This window comes from Mobula birostris, chromosome 28 (assembly GCF_030028105.1).
Source record: "Mobula birostris isolate sMobBir1 chromosome 28, sMobBir1.hap1, whole genome shotgun sequence".
Taxonomy (NCBI): domain Eukaryota; kingdom Metazoa; phylum Chordata; class Chondrichthyes; order Myliobatiformes; family Myliobatidae; genus Mobula; species Mobula birostris.
Genome location: NC_092397.1, coordinates 23811028 through 23828511, shown reverse-complemented (window position 1 = coordinate 23828511; position 17484 = coordinate 23811028). Strand labels below are relative to the sequence as shown.

General features: G+C 44.6%; 1 protein-coding gene and 1 long non-coding RNA gene across 2 annotated transcripts in view; one reads left to right on the top strand and one right to left on the bottom strand.

Annotated features, from left to right (window-relative positions):
- Positions 1 to 17484, top strand: part of LOC140189013 (uncharacterized) — a 1003756-nt gene that overhangs the window by 971565 nt on the left and 14707 nt on the right. The window lies entirely within an intron of this gene.
- Positions 5282 to 15828, bottom strand: LOC140189023 (uncharacterized). Its single transcript, XR_011883434.1, has 3 exons — positions 15756 to 15828; positions 15131 to 15186; positions 5282 to 5651 (listed from the first exon to the last, which is right to left on the bottom strand). It is a non-coding gene; the product is annotated as an uncharacterized lncRNA (long non-coding RNA).

Here is a 17484-nt window from a genome sequence, read left to right as displayed (position 1 = left end):
TTCAAGGTAATGTTTAAATTTGACCTGGAACAGCCTTCTTTCATCAATCCCATTAAATTAACTGCAACAACACACGAAATGCTGGAGAAACGCAACGGCAACTATGGAAAAGAGTTCAGTCGACATTTCGGACCGAGACCGTTCATCAGACCTGAGTTCCTCCGGCATTGTGTATGTGTTGTTTGGATATCCAGTATCCGCACGTTTTCTCGTTTGAAATTAACTGCAGAGTTGAAATCTGCTTTAGGGAGTATAGAATGTGCTCAAACCTGAAGAGGAGGAGATGTGCCAATCGTTAAGATAAGAAACTGTGAGAAGGCTTTATTGGGTTAAAATAAGATAATATCTCTGTTTCCTGATGAAAATAGAGGTAACCGGGGTGTTAGAACTGTCACAAAGGGGTGCTGGGAACGGACCCAAATGCGAGACACAGACATTGAAGTACAAGGAACAGGATTTGACTAGAGTAGGGACGTGACAGGATTCAGACCAGGAACAGGGACAAAAACGCAGACGTGGGCTGGGGAAAGCGGGACCAGGGCTAGAAACCATGGACTAGGAGACAAGCTGGGGCCTTTGCTCTTGAGCTTGGCTGCGGGATCGTCGAGGCTTGGGTTCTTGGAGATCAGAGACAGACTCGGGACCGAACATCAACATAGAGCCGGGACTTAACCTTCGAAAAGCCGGGACTCATTTTTAAGCAACACACATCAAAGTTGCTGGTGAACGCAGCAGGCCAGGCAGCATCTCTAGGAAAAGGTACAGTCGACGTTTCGGGCCGAGACCCTTCGACAGGACTAACTGAAAGAAGAGCTAGTAAGAGGTTTGAAAGTGGGAGGGGGAGGGGGGATCTAAAATGATAGGAGAAGACAGAAGCGGGAGGGATGGAACCAAGAATTCGCATATCAGCTCTTGTCTGAATGATGACTTGTATCCTCTCCAATTCCCCTACTGAAGCAACAGCAGATGCTGTCTCGTTGGCTCTTCACACAACTCTGGAACATCTTTTCAGCAAAGATGCAAACATCTGAATGCCCTTTACTGATTACAGCTCAGCACTCAACACCATCATCCCCTCAAAACTAATCAGTAAACTCCCAGTCCTGGGCCTCAATACCCCCATGTGAAATTGGATCCTGGATTTCCTCAGGTGCAGACCCCAGCCAGTTCAGATTGGCAAAAACGTCTCCTCCACAATCTCTATCAGCACAGGAGCACCATAGGGAAGTGTGCTTAGCCCCCAGCTCTACTCGCTTTACACCTATGACTGTGTGGCTGAGTACAGCTCCAACACCGTATACAAGTTTGCTGATGACACAACTGTTGTGGGCTGTATCAAAGGTGGCGATGAATTGGCATGCAGTAGGGTGACAGAAAACTTGGTTGAGTGGCATAATAACAACAACCTCTCAATCAATGTCAGTGAGACCAAGGGACAGATTGTTGACTTCAGCAGGGGATCTGGAGGTACATGAGCCAGTAATCAAAGTACGATCAAAAGTGGAGAAAGTCAGTAACTTTAAATTCCTGTGTGTCACTCTCTCAGAGGACCGGTCCTGGACCCATCATATAAATATTACTGTGAACAAGGCATGACAGCTTTTCTACTTCCTCAGGAATCTCAGAGATTCAGCATGCCATTGAAAACTTTGTCAAACTTCTATAAATGTCTGATGGTAGGTGTGCTGACTGGCAGCATTATGAACTGGTATAGGAACACCAATGTCTTTGAGTGGAAATTCCTACAAAGCTAGTGGATTCAGCCCAGCTACATCACGGGTAAAACATTCATAACCACTGAGCACATCTACATGAAACATAGCCATAGGGAAGAAACATCCATCATCAAAGATCCTCACCACACAGGCAATGCTCTTTTCTCACTGCTGCCATCAGGCAGAAGGTACAGGTGCCTCAGTGCACGCTCCACCAGGTTCAAGAACAGTTACTACCCCTCAACCATCAGGGACTTGAACAAAAGGGGATAGATACACTCACGTCAGGACTCTTTTCAGGACTCTGTTACATGGTTATTTCATGCTCATTATTTATTGCTTTTTTTTCTGAATTTTCACTGTTTGTTTACAGTTTATAATTCCTCATATTTACAGTTCACAGGAAGTTATATTGATTTGCTAAGAATTGCCGCAGGAAAGAATCTCAGGGTTGTATGTGGTGACATGAATCTACTGTGAGAATAGATTTTACTTTGAACTAGATGGTGATATTTTCGTACCATGAGGACAACTTACTTTGGGTTAAAATTTTGGCTTTGACAATATTTTTCCGTGACGCTCTTTCTTCATGAATTTTTCAGTGATCTAGTTACAAGGTTTTTACCCCAAATTATAAAAGATTATCCAACAAAAATATGCAAAATACAAACATTAAATATGTATAATGCCGCAGAGTCATATTAAAATATGAATATTACTGTCTCTAACACACTCAATTCCCGTGGGTGGGGAGGGACTCACCGATCCCGGAAATCTCCGTCTGCACCCACTCTGTTTACAATGGTGGCAAGTTTTTCAGCGGCTCCACTGATTGACAGCTCCCTCTGCCCCGCCTCCCGGGCAGCGCACTCGCCATCACGTGACACACAGAGACAACCAATCCGTGACGAATGACGTCACAGATGTCCCACCTCCGTCGTTTCCTGGGGAACGGTAAATCCCGGCTGGTGGCGTCAGGACAATGGCGACGTGGGCTCGATCGTTTCGGCTCCGCTGTGGGATCCTCTTCCTGCCCGCGGAACAGTGAGTGTCTGTCAGCGCCTCACTGCACCGGCTCTCTGCCTCAGGTACAATATTTAAAACATATTTGCACAGTCACATGGATGGGAAAGGTTGAGAGGGATACGGGCCTAGTGCAGGCAGATGGGCCGAGTTCAGGTCGACATCTTGGTCGGCGTGGATGAGTTGTACCGAAGGGACTGTTTCATTTCTGTATAAACCAGTGACTCTATTTTGGGAGTTAATTCCGGATGCCAGCTATTCTCTGTGTGAAATATTTACCCCTCAGATCCCCTTTGAATCTGACTTTAAACAGTTTTGTCCGACTCTAATGAGAGGCAGTTCTTTGGCTGACAAGGCAAGTAGAACACACAACCCTGTCTACCTGTGATGCCACGTACAGGGAACTGTGTAACAATATTAGAGGCACATGCACAGGGGCTTCAGTGAGCAAGGCCCAGAGGGATATGAAACTAATGCAGGAAAGTGGGATTAGTATAGCTGTGCATGATGGAGAGCATAAATGTGATGGGCCGGAGGGTCAGTTTCTATCCTGTACAACCCTGACCACAGCAGTCCTCCACAGCAGTGAGGTTTGTCACCTTCATTCTCAGCTGTGAGCTTGTTCCACTGAACCCCTTATCCTCTGAGAAGACATTTGCACCCTCCCACCGTGACCAAGCTGTCAGCCATCTGTCCTAATATCACCCAGAGTACTTCACCAAATTCCTATTTCAAAGTATTGTAACTGGTGCCCAGGAAATGGGAGCATTTTGGTAGCCTTTTAAGGGGGTTTGTTCAGTACTTGACCATTAATACCTTTGTACAACAAAAATCCATCGTACTGGGTTCTGAATATTTTAGCTGAGTCCATCCTGAAGCTCTGTGTTCCAGGTTCCCACTGCACTTTCACAGTCAGTGGTTTCTGCATGTCCATACTGACCATCAAGAATCTGTCTCCACTAACTCAGCACTTGGTCTGTCTCCTACCCTGCCTTGGTGATTCAAATGCTCATCCAGATGGTCCTTAAATACCAGCCTGCACCACCTCCTCAGGCAGAGTGTTCCAGATTGTAACCTCCTGGGGAGCGAGGACAGTTTTCCTCAGATCCTCTTTAAACCACACATTTCTCCCATTCAACTTAGTTGCACACACCGCATACTTGTGTGTATTAAATTCCATCTGCCATTTTCCCAGCTGGTCCACATCCCATGTCAAGATTAGCAATCCTTCCTCGCTGTCCTCTGCACCCTTAATCTTGGTGTCATCTGTAAATTTGCTGATCCAGTTTAATACATTCTCATCCAGATCATTAATACAGATGGAAAACAACAATGGACCTAGCACTGGGAAGTTTAACCAGGGCAGGATGTACACAGTGAATGACAGGTTCCTGAGAAATGTTCATGAACAGAGACTTTGTGTGTTTCTGCCTCCACTACTTCCTCTGGCGGCTCATTTGGGATAGCAGCTATTCTCTGTTACATTGACTGTTCCATTTATAATAAATTACTGTGATTGCATAGTTAGATGGAGACATGATGTAAAGATTTTTACTCCTGATACATGTGAAGGATGTAAGAAATAAGGTCAATTCAATTCTCCATGCGAAATATTTACCCTCAGATCACCTTTAAACCTCCTCCCTCTCACCTGAAATCCATTCCCTTCAGTTTTAGACAGTTTTAGTCGGAAAACAGTCTCTGTCTCTCTAACCTTTATATGCCTCACATAACTTTATCCACCTCCATCAACTCACCTTTCAGATCCCCTTTAAACCTCCGATCTCTCACGCCAAAACTACTCCCTTCAGTTTTCGGAGTGAGAAAACTGTTCCTTCCCTAGAAGACCCTGGGGAGTGAACAGTTTGTGCCTACCCATCTCCAGATGATTCCATTAATCCATGAAACTGTCCCCTGCACCAGATTCTCAGCCACACATTCATCAGTGGTATCTTCCTATATCTCTCTGCACTAACAAGTGTCACTGGCGGTAATATGAAGCTTAGTAATTTTAGTTTCTCTCTTCTTTCTCTATATTTACTGCACAGGGCACATCCCGCCTCCTCCCTACATTGCTATTACTAACATGCACCGTCCACCACCATGTCTGGCTGCTCAGCCTTCCATTTGAAATGTCCTGCGACTGCTGCGAGACCATCAGACCATGAAGTACAGGAGAAGAATTAGGCCATTTGGCCCCATGCAGTTTGCTGCACCATTCTGCCAGGGATCAACGATCATGACAGATCTCTTAACCCTCTCAAATCCTCTTCCTACCCCCACCAAGAATCAAGAACCTCCACACTAAATACAGTCATGTCACTTTTTATTGTCATTTCAACAATAAGCTGCTGGTGCAGTACGCAGTAAAAACAAAACAACATTCCTCCAGGACCATGGTGCTACATGAAACAACACAAAACTACACTAGACTAAGTGAGATAAGAAAAGGCGACGCAGAAACTACACTGGACTACAGACCTACACAAAGTGCACAAAACAGTGCAGGGCAGTACAATAAATAATAAACAAAGCAATAGCCACAGTACAGGACAAATTACAATATAATAAAGATGTAGCTGTCAGTCTAGACTCTGGGTATTAAGGAGTCGGATGGCTTGGGGGAAGAAACTGTTACCCAGTCTGGTCGTGACAGCCCGAATGCATCGGTACCTTTTGCCAGATGGCAGGAGGGAGAAGGGTTTGTATGAGGGGTGTGTGGGGTCCTTCACAATGCTGTTGGCTTTACGGGTGCAGCGTGTGGTGTAAATGTCTGTAATGGTGGGAAGAGAGACCCCGATGATGATCTCAGCTGTCCTCACTATCCGCTGCAGGGTCTTGCGATCCAAGACGGTGCAATTTCCGAACCAGGCAGTGATGATGCAGTATCCCCAATGAATTGGCCACAGCCGTCTGTGGGGATGAATTCAGAGTCAGAACCAGAATTAAGTTCATTACCACCGGCAGGTGTCATGAAATTTGTTAATTTAGCAGCAGCAGTTTAATGCAGTACATGATAATATAGAAAGAATAAATAAATCAGTATGTGTGTATAGGGATACATATATTATGTAGATTAAAAACAGTGCAAAAACAAATAATATAGTTTAAATAATATACAGTATATAGAATACATCTATAGAAGTTTTTGAGTGTTTTAAAGTGACAGACCAAATATCTTCAAACTCCTGATAAAATATATCCACTGTCTTGCCTTTTTTATACTGTAGCTGCATCAATATGTTGGGACCAGGTTAGATCCTCAGAGATGTTGACACCCAGGAATTTGAAATTGTTCACTCTCTCCACTTCTGATCCTTCTCTGAGAATTGGTTCATGTTCCCTCATCGCACCCTTCCTTCAATCAGCTCTTTTGTTTTACTGACATTAAACACAAGGTTGTTGCTGTGATACCACTCAGCCAGCTGGTAAATCTTACTCCTGTATGCCCTGTCCTCTCCATCTGAAATTCTACCAACAGCAGATTTGTGGTTGGCTTTTGAGCTATAGTCACACGGTCATGGTTATAGAGGGAGTAGAGCAGTCGGCTAAGCACACATCCCTGAGGTGCACCAGGGCCAGTGTTGATCATCAGCGAAGAGAAGATATTAATTTGAACTTGAATTGACTTTATTTCTTACATCCTTCACGTACATGAGCAGTAAAATTCTTTACGTTATGTCTCTGTCTAAATGTGCAATCATAGTGATTTATAATCATTGATAATAAATAGAACAGTCAATGTAACATAGAAATGCCCTCAAATCAGTGTGAGTTAATCAGTCTAATGGCCTGGTGGAAGAAGCTGTCCCGGAGCCTGTTGGTTCTGGCTTTTATGCTGCGGTACCATTTCCTGGATGGTTGCAGCTGGAATAGATTGTGGTTGGGGTGACTCAGGTCCCCAGTGATCCTTCAGGCTCTTTTCTCACACCTGTCTTTGTAAATGTCTTGAATCATGGGAAGTTCACAACTACAGATGTGCTGGCCTGTCCACACCACTCTCTGCAGAGTCCTGCGATTAAGGGAGGTACAGTTCCCATATCAGGCAGTGATGCAGCCAGTCAGGATGCTCTCAATTGTGCCCCTGTAGAAAGTTCTTAGGATTTGGGGGCCCATAGCAAACTTCCTCAACTGTCTGAGGTGAAAGTAACGCTGTTGTGTCTTTTTCACCACTCAGCCTGTATGTATAGACCATGTGAGCTCAGCAATATTGATGCCGAGGAACTTAAAGCTGTTTACCCTCTTAACCCCGGATCCATTGATGTCAATAGGGGTTAGCCCAACTCCATTAATCCACACATTCTGATTATCACCAGTCTGCACAGATTGTGGTCTCCCGGTTAGGAAGTCAAGGATCCAACTGCAGAGGGACCAGGTTCTGTAGCTTAGTAATCAGGACTGTGGGAATGATGGTGTTAAACACTGAGCTCTAGTCAATGAACAACGTCCTGACATAGGCTTCACAGATTCACTACCTTTACTGAGGAAATTACTCCTCATCTTTGTTCTAACAGGGTGTCCTAGTATTCTGACGCTGTGTCCTGTGGTCCTAGACTGCCCACTCCATCCCAGGCCTTTCGATATTTGATCGGTTTCAACAAGATTCCCTCATTCTTCTAAAGTCCATTGAGTACAGGCCCAGAGCCATCAAACAATCCTTGTGCATTAACCCTTTTATTGCCAGGATCATTCTTGTGAACCTCCTCTGGACCCTCTCCTATGCGAGCACGTACTTTTTTAGATAAGGGGCACAAAACAGTTGACAATACTCCAAGTGTGAGCAGACCAATGCCTTATCAATCTTCAGCATTACATCCTTGCTTTTGTATTGTACTCCTCTCTAAATGAATGCTAACATTGCATTTGGCTCTTCCTTGCCACCGGCTCAACCAGCAAGTTTATCTTTTGGTAATTCTGCACATCTGAGACGTGCCTGACCCTGGTACCCAGGAGGGGACACACCATCGTGTCATCTCTGTTGCGGCCACAGAATCTCCTGCACATCCCCTGTACTGTGAGTCTGCTGTCATCACTGCTGTGATTGACCATTCCTCCCGCGGAGCATCGGACCGGGGTGTCAGTACCACTGACCTGACGGGCTGCTGTGCTCTGGTTCATCATCCTCCCAGGGGTATCCAAATGAGTGTACTTGTTACCGAGGGTCACAGCCACAGGGAGACATTGCACTGTCTGTCTCTTCCCCTTTCCAGTCGTGGTCGCGACCAAACTATTTGCAGCCTGACCTCAGGTTTGACCAACCCACTGAATCTCTGGTCTCAGCATCCTGGAAACTCTGGGTCTGTCCATCTCCAGCTCCATTTCCTTCACACGGTCAGTCAGGAGCGTTACCTCTTTCAGAACCCTGGGGTACAGTTCATCTGGTCCGGGTGACTTATCAACCCTCAGGTCTTTCAGCTTTTTGAGCACCTTTTCCCTTGTAATAATAACTGCTCCTCTCTTCCCTCACACCCTTCAGCACCTGGCACACTGCTAGTATCTTCCACTGATACAAAATACTCATTTAGTTCATCTGCCATTTCCTTGTATCCCCCCCAACCCCCGCCGTTATTATTCCTCTGGCCTCATTTTCTAGCAGTCCTTTACCCAGTCTCACCTCTCTTTTATTTTTACGTACTTGAAAAAGCTAAAACTATCCATTTTGATCATGTTTGCCAGCTTGCTTGCATGTTTCATCTCTTCCCTCTTTAGGTTGCTCTCTGTCAGCTGTTAAAGCTTCCCGATCCTCTGTATTCTGAATAATTTTTGCTTGTTGTATGTCCTCCCTTTTGGTTTTACATTAGCATTGACTTCCTTGTCAGCCACGGTTGTACTATTTTGCCATTTGAGTATTTGTTTGTTTCTGGAATACATTTATCCTACACCTTCCTCATTTTCCCCAGAAACTCACACCATTGCTGCTCTGCTGCCATCCCTGCCAGCATTTCCTTCCAATTTACTTTAGCCAACTCCTCTCTCAAACCACTGTAACTACCTTAACTCCACTGAAACACTGCTGTGTCAGACTGTACATTCTCCCTGTCCAATTTCAAGTTGAACTCAGTGATACTGAGACCACTGCCTCCTAAGGGTTCTTTTACCTTAAGCTCCCAAATCACCTCCAGTTTATTCAATAACACATAATCCAGTATAGGTGATCCGCTAGTACCTCAATGACAAACTGCTCCAAAAAGCCATCTGTTCAGCATTCAGCAAACTCACTCTCTTGAGATCTATTTCCAACCTGATTTTCCCAATCAACCTGCATGTTAAAATCTCCCCTGACTCCCATGAAATCTCAAATAACATTCCCCTTTTGACCTGCCTTTTCTATTTCCTGTTGTAATCTGTGGCCCACATCCCAGCAACTGTTGTAGGCCTGTGTACAACTGCCATCAACGTCCTTTTTACACTTGCAGGTTTTTACCTCAACTCACAAGGATTCAACATCTTCCGATCCTTTGTCACATCTTTCTACTGATTTGTTACCATTCTTTATCAGCAGAGCCATTCCATCCCCATTGCCTACCTTCCTATCCCGCTGATACGTGTAACCTTGGCACTTAGCTCCCAACTACAAACATTCTTCAGCCGTGATTCAGTGATGGTCACAACAATCCATAATAGGGCAATAAGATTATCCACCTTATTTCTTATACTCTGCGTATTGAGATATAACAGTTTGATTACTGTATTTGCTACCCTTATTGATTCTGCATCCCTCATGCACTGATACTCACCCTGCTGGCTGCAGTTATGTCCTATCATCTGCCTGCCCTTCCTGACAGTGTGACTGCATGCGATCTTTGCTTTCTTTACCATCTGTCCTACCCTGAGTCTTTTCATGCCTGTTCCCACGCCCCTGCCGAATTAGTTTCAACCCTCCCCAACTGCTCTAACAAACCAGCAGTATGCCCACAAGAAAACTAATCTCAGGGTTGTATATGGTGACAGAAATGTATTTTGATAGTACATTTATTTTCAGCTTTGAACTTTGTAGTAGAGAGCCAGGTGTTGTACTGGTCTGTGTCCTCACTGGCCGGTGCTGTGCTCTGGCAGCTCAGTGTGCTTGGTATACAGTGTCAGTGTTTCGACAGAAGTGTGTCCTTATTACACAATTGATCTTGTCCATCCTGGAGCTTGGAAGATTCACTGGCGACCAGAATGATCCTTTCAGACTATTATTGGGCAGAGAATCATTCTGTGATCGTCGAGACTATTTGACCCATCAAGTTAATACCAACTCCTGCTACAACATTTCCACAATCCCATTCCCCACTCTGTCCCCACAGCTGTGCAGGTCATTTCCCCTGAAGGACCTGTCTAATTCCTCTTTGAACACTGGTTGTTCCTGCCACCACTCTGCTGAGTCCCATATTTCCCAAGGTGAAGTCAAGAATGTCGCCCTCCCTGGTGGACGACATATTGTTTCAGGAAACCTTCCTGAACACAAATAATGCCCCATCCAAGCCTCAGGGTGTAACGGAGTCCCAGTTACTCTGAGGAGATATTCACTCACCAAATCTACTCTGCAGTTTTTGCATCATCCCATAACCTGCTAACATATCTGTTTCTGTCTCTTACTGGCTATTGGGAGGCCGACAGTATAATCCCATCATGGTGATTGCACCTTTCTTATTCCTGATTTCTACCCACATTGTCTTACTGGATGAGCCTCTGGGATGACCTTGACCTTGTGACATTCTGCCTGATCAGCAGTACAGAGCCCGAACCTCATTCACCTCCCCTGGACTGTCTGAATCATCTGAATCCTGGAATGTTTATCTGTCAGTGCTGCCCTTCTCTCAGCCAGATCTCTGTAATGGCTGAGTCAGCATGCCATGTACTAATCCAGGCTCTAAGTACGTCTGCCGTAACCGTTCTACACTGCACTGATATAAACACACTTCAGGCCCTCAGTGCCACTGTGCTCAGTAACTCGGCCTAACTTCACAGTGGTGTACTGAGCCAATGGCACCAACATGGGTGATGCCATCTGACTCAAACTGATTGGAAAGGCTGGTTCTGTTATAGGAGAGAAACTGGACACACTGGGGGCCGTGGTAAAACAAAGGACCCTACGGAAAATCCTGGCAATCCTGGACAATGTTTCTCACCCTCTGCATGCCACCTTGGCTGAACAGAGGAGCACCTTCTGTAACAGAATAAGACAACTCTGCTGCTCCAAGGAGCGCTGTATGAAGTCATTCTTACACTGGGCTGTCAGGGTCAATAATGAGTCAACCTATAGCCGGGGAAGTGATGACCCCCCCCCCCACCCCACCCCCATGTTAGACTGTTAGAGGTAACTTACTTTTTATTCTTTCTCTTGCTTCTCTTCTGATATTTGTATATCTGTGCACTTGTAATGCTACTGAGACACTGTAATTTATCCATTTGGACTTACTTCCTGTGTTAATCCACATCCGTCAATGCCAGTTGCTGACATCTTACTCTTCCCATCACCTGTCCTGAAGGAGAGCCCAATGATCCATGTAACTAAAACCCTCCATCCTGCACCAGCTCGTGAACCACACATATAACTGTATCACACTTTTATTTCTTCCCTCGCTAGCAGGTGGCACTGGGATTTCCACACCCCCCACCCCCCGACCACAGAGTTTCCACTTAACTTTTTCCCCAACTCCCTGAGTTCTCCTTGCAGGACTTTTCTCTTTTGTTGGTGTCAATATGGACCACGACCTCTGGCTGCTCACCCTGCCCTTTCAGAATGGCCTGTACTTGTTCAATTCCATCCTTGGCCCTGCTACCAGGGAGGCAATGCACCATCGTTCAGTCTCTCTCCTTGCCACAGATACACTTGTCTGTGACCCCGGCTAAAGACTCCCCTGTCACTGAGGCTCACCGAGAACACAGAACAGTACAGCACAGGAACAGACCCTTCTTCCCATGATGTCTGTGCTGAACACGATGCCAAATGAAACTAAGTCTCTTCTGCCTGCTTATAATTCATGTGCTTCAATTCTCTGAATATTCATTTGGTTATCTAAAACCCTGTTAAATGTCATTATCATATCTGCTTCCACCACTCCCCATGGCAGCCCATACCCGGCCCTCACCACTCTCTGTACAGAAACAGAAATCTTACCTGTCCTAATGTCCACCTTTAAATTCTCACCCTGGCATTTTAAAGCTGCGCCTTCTCATATTTGATATTTCTACCCTGGCAAAATGATCTTGCCTGTTTACCTTGTTTACACCTCTCATAGTTCTATAATCTTCTGTCAGGTCTCCCCCTCAGTCTCCTTCACTCCAGGGAAAACAGTCCCAGTCAGTCTGATATTTCCTTGTAACTCAAGCCCCCAGAGCAGGTAACATTCCTGTGAATTGTTTCTGCACCTTTCCAGCTTAATCACATCCTTCCTCTCATGTAACCAGAACTGCACAGGGTACTCCTGGTGTGGTGTCATTATTGATTTGTACAACTGTAATGTGATGTCCCAACTCCTCTCAGAGCCTTTGCCGATGAAGACAAGCATGTTGTGCTCCTTCTTCACCACCTTGTCTGCCTGTGTTGCCACTTTCAGGGAGTACGGTACCTGTGCCCCAGGTTTCTCTTTCATCAACACTCCTCAGGACCCTCCATTCACTGGGTATGTCCTGACCTGCTTTAACTTCCCAAAATCCATCATTGTGCACTTGTCTGTCACAGTAACAACACTTCTCTGTTTCTCTGCACCAACACCCCAGCAGTAAATGTCAATGGACCATTCAGCTCTAAACCTTGGTCATATATGGCTTTATGAACCACTCACTGCTCCTGTCTCTATTTTGTTGTGTAGTTCAGCACCTCGACCCCTCTCTATTTCTCTCATTTATAATTTATCTCCACATAAATAATAGTTTGACTTTTGATTCCTCCTACCACTCGACATGCCTTCACACTTCACCACATTAAACTCCGTTTACCATGTATTCTGCTCACCAGCTTCCCATGTCCCATTGAAGAGATGAAATGTCCAATCACAACATGTCCCCCACCACATTCACTGTCATTGCCACCGTGGATTCCTCACTCTCTGCCGCTCCTCCGGGTCATTAATATCAATAATAAATCATTGACAATCCAGAACTGGTCGCTGGGACACTCCACTAGTTATATCATCCCAGTCTGAAACAGACCTGTTATTCTGTCTCAGTATGATGACCAGTCTTCAGTCAGTATTAACACACTTCCTTCCCAGTACTGAGCTCTGGTCTTGTGCACCAGCCTTACTTGTGGCACCTTGGCAAATGGCTCCTGAAAATCCAAAAACACCACTTCTCCAACTTCCCCTGTAAAGTCTTAAATCTCTGGTGTGTTTGTCAAACATGACTTAACATTCAACAACCCAGGTTACAGGGTCCAAGACCAGGTTCCAGATGGACAGGGTGGTGAAGAGGCTTTTGGAACACTGGCCTTCACTCAGGGCCCCGAATATAGAAGCTGGGATGAGATGTTGCAGTTGTCCAACACGTTGGTTTGGCCACATTTTGCAAATAGTGTTTAGTTTCTGTGACCCTGCTGTATGACAGACACCATTCAGCTGGAAAGAGCACAGAGGAGATTTATGGGGATGTTACTGGATCTCAAAGGATTTGTGGAAAGGTGTTTTGGATAATTTTCCCTGTAATGTTGGAGAATGAGTGCTGATATTGCAGAGGTGTATAAAATCATGAGGGACCTGGAGGCTGGAAATGGAATGAGCTGCTAGGGGGAATGGTTGAGTCAGGGACATTAAAAAGGCACTTGGACAGATAGATGGAAAGAAAAGGTTTTGAAGTATCTGGGCCAAATGCAGAGAAATGGGACAAGGAGGAGGATAACTTTCTTCATAATGTGGTGGTGAGGGGGTTACAGACCACAAGCTCAGATGGGAACTTTGGTCATCGTGGAATCTGTGTGAACCTGACTGTAGACATTGAACTTTTCCAAATGATTTGTTATTTCTTGATAGATTATCAACTCCAGGACCTGAAGTGAAGTTAACAGGACTACAGTTATCTGCTTTTTATCTTCCACCCTTCTTCAGCAATGGTTTTCAACTCCACTGGGACCTTTCTGTAACAGTGAGTTTTGACAAACTTCAATGTCTCTACTTTCTCTACAGACTTCCTGTGAAACCCTCCAGTGCAGGTCGTTGGGACCTGGTAAAGTTTGCTTTTAGTCCCATTAGTTTCTCCCTTGTGATGCCAATTGTTATACATTATGGCACAATGTTGAAATGTCACCGTTAGATATCTGTGCGATGTTTGCTGTGACCCACTGTGAGCACTAATGCAAATTATTGAGTTAACTTCTCTGCGTGTTCCTTTTTACTTTTAGCTTTTCACTGGTTCCTAGAAAATCTCTGATTCTCTTGTGCACCACCAGCGCCTCTTTGTATGTTCTTTGATTTAATATTTCCTTGAATGCCTTTGACCACACCCCAGGATCTTGAGGCCGCTCCTACCAATGTTGTCTTTCCCTCCCCCTTTCACCATCATTGTCCCTACATATAAAGTTCCTATGAAAATTTACAGCATTGAATCTCAGTGGATTGAATTTGGCTTTTTTTGAAACCAATCAATGGAAAAAGACTCTTTTGTGTCAAAGGGAAAACAAATCTCTACAAAATGCTCTGAACTAATTACAAATCTAAAACACAAAATAATTGTCTGTTTAATTATTCACCCCCTTTAATATGACACTGACACACCGAATCATCATTGGTGCAGCCAACTAGTTTTCGATGTTGCATGATCAGTTAAATGGGGATCACCGTGTGCAGTCAAGGTGTTTCAATTGATTGTAGTAATAGTACACCTGTAAGTGGAAGGTCGAACTGCTGGTGAGTCAGTATCCTGGGAGAAACTACACCGTGAAGACAAATCAACACTCTGAGCTGCTCTGCAAACAGGTAATTGACAAACACAAGCCAGGAGTTGGATACAAGAACATTTCCAAGTCACTGAATGCCCTTGGAGTACAGTTAAGTCACTCATCCAGAAGTGGGAAGTATATGGCACAGCTGTAAATCTACCAAGAGCAGACTATCCTCAAAAACTGAATGGCCATGCAAGAAGGGGCCAGTGGGGGAGGCCACCAAGAGACCTATGATAACTCTAGAGGAGTTACAAGCTTCAGTGGTGGGAGAGATTGTGCATACATCAACTGTTGCCCGGGTGTTTCACCAGTCGCAGCTTTACGGGAGAGTGGCAGAGAAAAAGCCAGTGTTGAAAAATGCTCTGATGAAATCTTCCCTGGAGTTTCCCAGAATTGTTGGGGACTCTGAAGTTAGTTGGAAGAAGATTCTATGGTCTGATGAAAACAAAATTGAACCTTTTGACCATCACAAACACTAAGTTTGGAGTAAGCCAAACACCGCACAACATCAAAAACATACCATCCCTACCGTGAAGTATGGTGGAGGCTGCATCATCCTGTGGGTATGCTTCACTGCAGCAGGCCCTGAAAGGCACATAAAGGTAGAGGGTAAAATGAATGCAGCAAAATACAGGGAAATCCTGGAGGAAAACCAAATTCAGTCTTCAAGAGAACTGCGACTTAGGAGAAAATTAATTTTCCAGCATGACAATGACCACAAGCATAAAACCAAAGCTGCAAAGGAATGCCTTAAAACAACAAAGTTAATGTCCTGGAGTGGCTTTGTGAGAGTTCAGACCTCAATCCAATTGAGAATTTGTGGCTGGACTTGAAAAGAAGTGTTCGCTCACTAACCCATGCATTCTGACAGAGCTTCTGCAGTTTTGTAAAGAAGAATGTGGAAAAATTGCAGTGTTCAGATGTGCAAAGCTGATAGACACCTATCGACACAGACTCAACTGTAAATACTGCCAAAGGTGCATCAACTAATTAAGGCTTTGAAGGAGGTAAATACTAAGGCAATGAATTATTTTGTTTCATATTTACAATTAATTTAGATCTGTTTTCACTTTGACACCATAGTCTTTTCTGTTGATCAGTGTCAAAAAAGCCAAATTAAATCCATTGCAAAACAATAAAACCTAATAACTTACATTTTGCCAATTCCGTGTGGAACATTGAATATAGTGGAATGTCGAAGTCCCAGTCTCTGTAACCATGTCCCTGCAATTACTGTCAGATCAAACATATTCATCAGTACACAATATGGAACAGATGGCAACCTGCCCTTCGTCTCACAATATCTGCGCCAATCATAGTAATGATCAGACTTTATTAAGTACTGTGGAGGTCTCACTGGAGTATTGTGAGCAGTTTTGGGCTCTTCATCTTAGGAAGGATGAGCTGAAACTCGATGGGTTTCAAAGGAGGTTCTCCAGATTGATTCCAGGATGAAACATCTTGTCATATGAAGAGTGTTTGATGGCTCTGGGCCTGTATTCACTGGAATTTTTGAACAATGAGGGGTGGCCCAATTGAAACCTATCGAATGGTGAAAGGCAGTGATAAAGTGGATGTGCAGAAGATGGGTGGGAGTGTCTAATATCAGGACACAGCCTCAGAATAGAAGAATATCCTTGTAGAATGTGGAGATGAGGAATTTCTTTAGCCAGAAAGTGGTTCATCTGTGGAATTCATTGCCACAGGGAGCTGTTAAGCCAGGACTTTATGTATATTTAAGGCAGAGGTTGATAGATTCTTGATTGGTCAGAGTATGAAGGGATACAGGGGAAAGGCAGGAGACTGGGGCCGAAAGGGAAAATGGATCAGCCACAATGAAATGTCGGAGCAGACGACGGGCCAAATGGTTGAATTCTGCTCCTATATCTTAGCCTGTGTCACTTCCTGAGAAACCTCAATCAATTTTGTCAAGCATGATCTGCCCACACAAAACCATGTTGATTGTCCCTAAGCAGGCCATGCCTTTCCAAATGTGCATAAATCCTGTGCCTCAATATCCTCCCCAGTAGCTTCTCTACCACTGAAATGAGGCTGCCCTGCCCATAGATTCCTGGATTCTTGTTATTTCCCTTCTTGATCAAAGCTGCAATATTTCTGACACTCTAGTCCTGTGGGACCTCACATGTTGTGATCGAGGACACATAGATCCTTGTCAAATCACCGGCAATCTGCTCACTTGTTTCTTTCACTGTTGTAGGATATTTGCCTTCAGGCCCTGGAGTCTTAGCCATCTTATTGCTTTTCAGACGTCCCAGCACAACTTGCTCCTTAATCTCAAAATGTCTCTGCACATTCGCATGCCTCATTCTGTTTTCATTGCCATTCAATTCCTTCACTTCAGTAAATACTGACACAACATACTCATTTAGTACCTCAGCCACTTGATCTGACTTCAACCACATCATTCCTCCTTTAATCTTGAGTCGACATTTCTATTCTCTGGTTATCCTCGTCTTATTAATACAAATCACAAGGCCTTGGGATCATCTTTGGTCCTACATTACAAGGACAGTTTGTGGCCCCTTTTGGCCTTTCCTATCACCTGCTTTAGCATTTCCCTGCTACCTTTATATTCCAAAGGTACCCAGTCTGACTTTAGCTTCACAAACCTTCCATAACCTTTTGACTAAATTTAGGATCTCTCTGCTTGTCTAAAGATCCCTTCTCCTCACTCCTCACCGGAACATGCTGATCCTGAACTCAGAGTAGCTGGTCTTTAGACAACTCCCACACATCAGATGTGGACTTGTCTGACAGTGGCTGCTCCCAATCAATGTTGCCTGGCTCCTGTCTTCCTCCGTCCTGACTTGTCCTCCTGCAAATTAGTACCTTCATACAAGATCTACTTTTATTTTTACTTGT